We start from the raw sequence: 8,423 nt of genomic DNA, 5'->3' as shown, positions 1-8,423 counted from the left end.
TATAAATTGCTTTATATATTCATATGTTGCTTCCAACAATTATGGAGTTGTAATTCTAGGTCCTCACCACTTAAGAATTCATGAAATTTGTTGCGCACGTAATTCTTATTCCAGAAATAGGATTCACACTATTTTTCTACTCTGAAAGATTAGAACTTTGGAATAATGGGTATCTTATTTATTAATTCATATTTTTATCTGTTAATTAATACCGTATTTTTAACTATTATTTGATACCCTTTCAATTGATACCGAGAAAGGGAGAAATTTTTTTTCAAACATTTTTTAACTTTGAAGTAACATTTTTTTAATGAATTTTTTTTCAACATATAGGTTTGAATTGGGAGAGATAGAATAAATACAAATACACATTTGTAAGTTAAATAGTGAAATTGTTATGCATAAGTGGTTTTTGTTTTTACAAACAAGAAGAGCCCATTTATTAATTTGATGTTGGCCTACGTTAGAATTTCCAAATAGGAATATTATTATTCCAAAAAAGAAAAGAAAAATTTAAGGTTATAAATTACAATGACATCAATTTAAATATAAACTTTCGTTAAATTTTTTAAAATAATGAAAATTTTATTTTCTAAAAATTTTAAAGAGAAAAAGAAAATACAATATCAAAAACATGCAATATTTTATAGGTTTTTATGGTATATTAATATTAATGCAATTTATGTGATCTTTAAAAAGAAAATACAATATCAAAAACATGCAATATTTTATATGTTTTTATGGTATATTAATATTAATGCAATTTATGTGAAGAAAGTATGGAAGAAAGGGGTAGGTCTAGCCATAAATATTTAAGGAATCAATGACATAAAGATCAAGGATAATGTTGCATAATCTTTTACTTTCATTTGGTGTCTACTTGTCATCAGTTTTCCACTTTTCTAGTTCCCATGTTAACTTGTCCTTCAAAGCAGTAGTCTAACTAGCCGGAGGAATTGCCTGGAAAGTTATGGAAATTCCGATCATATTTAGAGAAAATCCGGCAAGGATTTTTGTAAATCCAAGTTATAGTTGTTAAATTTCAAAATTTTAGGTGTTTTAGACGTTTTTGATGGTGCTGAATCCATTTCTACCATCAAAAACACGATTCAAACACTGTATCTACAAGATTTTTTAATTTTTTTTTGCCCGACTTTTAACTGTCCGGACAATTCCTCCACCTACGACTCCGTCCTTCAAATATCTACATATTTACATGGTAAAACCCAACGTTTCTCTTTGAAAACAACTTCCCAGCTACCACTGTGTGCTGTTGTCTGCCATCTATTCTCTGTGTTTAAATGATAGAACTATCTTCTACCGTCAAATTGATACCTCCATCACGCATATTAAAGCGGTTACTAACTCCCAAGAAATCACGTGGCATATCCAGGTGGTTACTAACCCAAGCAAGTGGTAACCGAAAAGAAACTGTGTAATTAAAGGAAGAGCGGTGTTTGAGTAGATCAACGATGGCAGTGGCGATGAAAGAGCGGGACTTTGTAAGTGACCTGCAAATAACGATGGAGACTCCTTTTGCTGTCTATCCAACAGAGCCCACCCCACGACGCTCCATGTTTCTTTCCAACATTGATTAAACCTTGATCTCTGTTGTTGCAACAATCACCTTCTTCCTTGCTTGTGTTCACATGGCTTTTGATGAAACAGTCCAAAGGTATGCAGAGGAAACCTACTCGTTCACTACGATTTCATGGTCGGGAGGCTTAGGCTCAACGAGGAGGACCAGTTGGAGATTGATTACAATGGCGCTGGAGTGTTCTTTGGTATGGGTACAAGTGATCTCACCATGGAAGAACTGATGATGTAAAGTTTTCCAATATGAAGGAAGCAATTCATATTGTAGGACTACGTTGTCATTCTCACCTCCACCCGTTTCAAATGTGGGGGTTTTGCAGTTGGGACTAGACTCAATCACTGCGTTTTTGATGGAATATTAAAGGAGAAAGCTCAGAAGTCACACCAAACTTGGATCGAACTATTCTGAAAGCTATGGTTCCTTCGAGAATCAAACACGACCATCTCGATCAGTACAGTAAGATTCACGATATCCCTCGCAGATTGACAACTTTTAGGGAAGAGGAGGCAACGGGGCACCCGCAGAGTCAGAATTGGATCAAAATCCTACCGCGGTCGAAGCTTCTGCTGAAGCTCTTTCCCGTATCTGTAGAAATGCTGCATCGCCTCAAAGAAAAAGCAATGGAGGATGGAAAGATCAAGAAGTGCACCAGTTTCGAAGTGGTGACCACGCACATGTGGAGGGCAAGAAGCCTGGCGTTGGAAATGACGAATGACGAGATTTCCATGGTGTTGTTTCCGGTAGAATGTAAGGCCAGGTTCCAACATTTGTGAATTTTACTACCACTATGTTGCAGCAGTGGAGAAAATTGGTGTTCTCTGGTGAAAAGGAAGTTGATGTGCTCCCGAAGTTCCGCAAACTTACAACAGATGTTATTTCTCGCACAACATTTGGCAGCAATTATACAAAGGGAAAGCACATCTTCAATCTGCAATCCTAGCAAATGCTTCTTACAGTCAATTTACTTTCTACCTTTTATATTCCAGGCTTCAGGCTTCGATGATGATCTTTGCAATGGATTATTGTTTGTCCTCCAACTCGGCAGCAAACACCAGCTGCCAACATCTCTGGCTGCTCGTGATATTTTGTTGCGGGGACGCGCTGGAACACATGATATTGATGACATCTCTACTGCATTCAAAGAGGACTCCATGTTTTGACAGGCCAGTTGGGGGGTGCACTTGCTGTTCTTAAATGAATCCTCTGCAAAATCTGAAACCCTTTCCACCGGATCTGCTAACTCATCAAACTTGATTCCAAATGACAAACACAGACGCCAATATAATTAGAAATTCAAGTTTTAATGGCATCACACTCTTTCATTCTCAATAGAATAGAATAAAAGATACTTGGATATGATCTTTTCAGTTCAGCTTTTGAATACTTGTTTTTCCCAGGAATATGGGATTTACTGCTACATTTGTTTTTCCCAGGAATATGGGATTTACTGCTACATTTATATATCATTTCTTTTCAATCTCAACTCCCTATAAGAACTTTACAATGTTTTGTTTGTTTAACAATGTTCTTCTGTCATTTTGGTTCTTTATTAGCATGAGTTTTACTTTTGAAGATATGATGTGTTGCATTGGCTAGTATAACTTTTTCTGAATATTGTTCTTGGAATTGTAATAGGAATGTTCTTTGTCTTCAACATAGGTGTACCATGATTAAGAAAATTTTCTAATATCTGGCATTGTCTTTTATAACTCGTGAGAGTGACCTCCTTAACATATTTGTTCCTCCCAAAAAGAATCGGTGACTTTGGAAGTTAGATAAAGAGATTAGAAGAGCTGTGATGCATGTCCTTGAAGGCAGATAAAGGAGTGTTGTCATGGAAAATCCAAGTAGTGATGGTAATGATATGCTAGATCTAATGATGTCTACCAAAGAGAAGCAAGTGCGGGGAAGCATGAAGGATGAGAAAGAATAGGTGACTTTGGAAGTTAGACAAAAGGATGAGAAAGAATAGGTGACTTTGGAAGTTAGACAAAGAGATTGGAAGAGTTGTGATGCATGTCGTTGAAGGCAGAGAAATGAGTGTTTATCGCGATTTTTTCAAGAAAACTATAAACTCGGGCGATTTTTTTGAAAAAATCGTGATTTTTTGGGAAAAATATGAGGAGGAGGAGGTGACCCAAGCTACCCCTCTCACCAGTAGAGGACGTGGTCTCTCACTAGTAGAGGATGTGGTCTACCTCCAGTAGTTCTTCAGCACATCTACATCTAGAGGGGCAAAGGAAATCAGTAGTATTAGACTTTAGTTATTTGGTTCATTTCATTGTATATGACATTATGACTAATGATATGAGATACTTTATTATATTTTTTGTTGATATTTTGAGGCTGAGTTAGTAATGTGGTTATTTTCATTGTATATGACATTATGACTCATGATATGAGATACATTATTATATTTTTTGTTGATATTTTGAGGCTGAGTTGGGAGTCATGAGTTAGGACTTACTATTTGGTGGGCTCCAGTATTGTAGCAATAATGCTGCAACTCACTCCCTTCTCTAATTTTATCAACCCGGTAGTTCGTAACAAACTTGGAGGCGACGGTGCTGTATGCACAAGTACTAGCTCTTGCTGCAGCTGTCACTTGGTCAGCTGGCACAAGTCCGCTAGGGGCTCAAGCCAACTTCTATGAGCTCTTAGAAGAAGCTTTTTAACTGATGGACAAAAGCTAACTCAAAGGAAGCTAATCTACTTGCGGAAAGAAACTGAAAGCCAAAAAGAAATACAAACCCTAGCAAACCCTAACAAACCCTAATTCTACCAACTAGTCCTACTGATGCAAAAATGAGAATGCAAACTACGAGAAGAGATGCCATTACTTCTAGGAAGGTAAAATGCATGTGTCTAAGTTATCACTATCTGAAGAAAACTTCTTTTTGTTTTCACAAAGTTTGGAGGCCATGCAACCGTGTTTATGAACTTCTACAGGAAGTCTGCAGGTGTTTCTACAGGAAGTTCTGTAATTCTTCTACAGGATGTTTCGAAATGGGATGTTTGAGGGTGGATGGTTGATGGAAGATGCATGGATGGTTATGGAGGTAGGATGGGGGTCTGCAGTGACCCAGGAACTGATGGATGAAGTGGTGAGATGATGTGGAAGGCTGACTTGCATCAACGAAGGTTTAGGCAATGGAAAAGCAAGAAGGTAGGGTTACGTGGCAAAAGAGCAGATGGGAGATGAGGAAACGGACTTGGTGATGGAGGAACTGATCTGGACGAGGCGCATATGAACGAGGAGGTGATGAAGGTGATAGAGATGCCCTGCACAATGCTCATTCAAACGAATCAATGAATCCTTGCAAACAAACCAAGTCCTAGCTAACTTAATCCAACTGTCAATGAAATGAATAAACAACAGCTTTGTTTGGAAAGAGAACCATGTACATCATGTGAGTAAAAACATTCAAAAAGATCTAAATGCATGACAAACTCCTACCAATCGATTCTAATCATAAAAAACTACTTTAACCATCAAAAACAACCACAATAACAAAGCAAGATCTAAAGAGCAGATTTCATTTTAAGAACACAGCAAACACATAAAGATAGTCAAGGGAGGTACTGAGCGCTTGAGATGGGCCCAACCCCAAGAGCTACAGCCTCCCAAGAGAGATTTAGAGCTGGTGCAAAGCTGGATTCATCTTTATTAATCAAGAATGAAGAGTTACATCAAAGTTGTCCACAAGGAGAACTTGAAAATGAGGTGACAGCAAAACTAATCTATTGCCTAAAAATCGAATTACAAAATGACTACAACAAGACTATGAAATGACTAACTACCAGCTACAAAATGACTAACCACTAGCTAACCAAAATGAGGCCCTAAGCCTTCTTATTTATACAATTTGAGGACCCAACAGTCCTCCTAAAATTTAGGGACTTGGTTGCCCAAGACTTGTAGTTAACAACAGTCCTACTTGACTTGCTTGGCTGCTCTTGTGCTCATTGATTTGGTGGCCTTTGAACTCCGAGCTGATGGTGGAGAATTCGAGGTAAGGGCCCATAAATGAGGGGGACACCTTCCTACAAATCCTCTAGCTTGTTCTCCCACGAATTTGGCTGCCAAGTGCTCATTAAGACCTTCAATTTTGTCTCCAAGTGGACCAAAAAGGCTACACAAAGCACCCATTAGACTTGTTGGCATAATGACTAACCAAATTCACTCTATTAACATAAAAATAATAAAAAACATGCAATAAACTAATGAGAATGGTGGATTAAGTCGAATTAGGAGGTTGAATGAGCCCAAATAATTATCCATTTTTGGGGCTCATCATCACCCCCCTACTGAAAGTGTTGCTCATCCTCTGAGCAACCAATCTCTCTCCTCATCTTTGATGGCCTTGGTGGCTTCCCTGTGATGCCAAGCTTCTGAAGTGATGCCCTCTTCTCTGTCAAGAAACCATGCTTCTTTGCTTCTTCTCACTGCCTGTTCCTTTTCCTAATGAATTCTTAGCCTTGGTATGAGTGTGCAAGTATATTCAATTTGATGGCAGCAATGGTGGCGAAAGGAGATGAAACCAGTGGAGGATGGAAGAAAAGAGTGGTTTCATGTCTCCTCAACAGTCTTCAATCTTCAAATCCCTCTCCATAATTGATTCTAGCCTACCCAAAGGCTTCTACAAGATGTTTCTGTAAAAATACAGAACTTCCTGTAGAAAGTTGAACCATGACTAAATTGTGTCCGAACCCTGAAAAGAATGAGTGTTCATACAGAGGATGGATGTGCTTAGGGTGGCCAACACAGGTGCTGCCTCCTTAGCTAAAATCTCAGCCGATTTCTCCTTTTGCTGCCCTTTTTCCAAACTTCCTGTAGAAAGTCCTGTAGTGGCTGTTTTCTGTCTTCCTGTAGAAACAATCTTCACTGTTTTGGCCTACTTGGCTGAGGGTGCCTTCTCCTTGACTGTGTTGTGGTTGCCTTGGGTGTGTCCCTACTTGTTTTGACATTTTTAGTCCTCTCTGCCCGTGTTTGAAACCATTTCTCCCTTGGTGTTTGTGCCTTCATTCCTCCCACAGTTTTGGCCTCAGCAGCTTGGCATTTCACTCATTCTTCTTGTTCCCTCTGTGGTGGTCTGTCTTGTGTTTTTTTTCCATGTCCTTCCACTGCTCCTCCTATTCTGCTTGTTTGAATTCTTATGCTTTTCCTGGCCTTAAAATACATGGATGCCTGCCTTTTTCTTTTTTCCTTTTTGTTTTGTAGGTGTGCTTAATGCAGCATGCACAGCTGCTACCTCCCTTGCCAACATTTCAGGGGATTTCTCTTTTTGTTGTTATTTCCCTTAAATTCCTGTAGAAACCTCTATGCCTTCGTGTTGCTCTAACTGTTTTTTTCAGCAGTGCATTTTCCTCCTGTAGCTGGGATTTTTTTAATGCTTCCAATGTGTCTCACCATGGCCAATTGTTCTCTTAATTCCTTTAGCTTGTCCTCCATGTGGTGTTGAGTGTTTTTTTCTAAATAAAATACTCAGGTGAGAAAGCAGGTAGAACTGAAAACAGAGGGATAGCTGAATTGTCATCTTTTTCTAAAACCAAATAAGGAATTTCCCATGTGCTTCTCCTTACGAGATTACCTTGCAATATTTCCCTTTGTTTTAAACTGCTTTTATCCCGAATTTGACTCTCTGCTTCAAAAAGTTTTTTTGACAGAACAAAGGATAAATAACACAGATTCTTTTCAGAGAGTAGGCAGATATGCAAATTCATTTCTTTTCACACAGGCTGGTTTCTATGGTTGCATATATTTTCTTTACAGTGGAATTTGAGAAAGAAGGCAACAAACTTTGAGTGCAGAGAAGGAAACAGAGAACTGTGTAGAACACAGGGAAAATGTGCATGCATAATTTCAAACTTGACTCTTTTTCAATCCACTGTTGTGTTTTTAATCATTCAAATAAGTCATATGCAGATAGATTTCCCCAAGCCTACCTCATTTCAAGCTTGAATTTTGACAAAAATCTCAGGTTTTCATTCTGCAGAGCTGTTCTCTGCGTTTCCTGTAGACGACTTCACCCGTTTCCTGTAGAACGTGATTCGGCCTTTGAGTGAGCCCGATGCACTAGAGAAATTCGAAAATAGGTAGGAAACTCAGCGGAGGTCGATAGATTAAGCCGATTGTGGAAGCAGAGGATGTATACTTTGAGTGAGCATGATGCAAGTGCAAGTTGACTAACAGCTGAGCGCTCAGATTTCTGCGTGATTTTTGGAGTGAGGTGGCACATACGTGTGCTGGCTTATGCGACTGTTTTGCAATCATGAACTGCAGTGGTCACTATTTGTTCTCTGCTTGAAATCTCATTGATTCAGTTGCACTGGAGTTAGACTGCCCATACTGTCCGTTTTTTGACTTTCACGTGCATGGCTGACCCATGCATGCTGCGTGACTTGCTAGAGAACTGGACATCAAGTGAACCTTCCTAAATTCATGGCTTAATTCCATCACTCCATTCGTTCATGCAGTTCTTGAATTAGATTCATGCAATAGAGGAATAGGTTTTGTCACGTACCTGAAGCCAAACGGATGCTTGTGAAGCTTCTTGCTGCTGCATGCTCTGATCCTTTGATTGCATGAGTCTTGGCTAATGATTTTTGATTGCTTTTCCTTGTGCAGGTGTCCTCTGGCTGGATCTGAGCTGCATGCAATTGTTTCCACGTTCAACTCTGCCCGTTCAAGCTGCTGCTGCTGCATGGTCACAGAACCAGAACTTGTTTTTGCCATTTCTCCCAAACGGTAGATCAGATTGATCTGAAACTCAGTGAGCATGTTCCTACCATCATTATGCATCTCCCATAGCAAATTCGTGATCAA

General features: G+C 39.0%; 1 pseudogene; it reads left to right on the top strand.

Moving 5' to 3' along the window:
* Positions 1-1,472: 1,472 nt before the first annotated feature.
* LOC149208482 (omega-hydroxypalmitate O-feruloyl transferase-like) lies at positions 1,473-2,370 on the top strand (annotated as a pseudogene).
* Positions 2,371-8,423: the final 6,053 nt, after the last annotated feature.

The sequence above is a fragment of the Pinus tabuliformis genome, chromosome 1_2, assembly GCF_031772625.1.
Source record: "Pinus tabuliformis cultivar Carrire ecotype Pingquan chromosome 1_2, CPIR1, whole genome shotgun sequence".
Lineage (NCBI taxonomy): Eukaryota > Viridiplantae > Streptophyta > Pinopsida > Pinales > Pinaceae > Pinus > Pinus tabuliformis.
The sequence above is the reverse complement of the archived record's forward strand: the minus strand, read 5'-3'. Positions and strand labels throughout refer to the sequence as shown.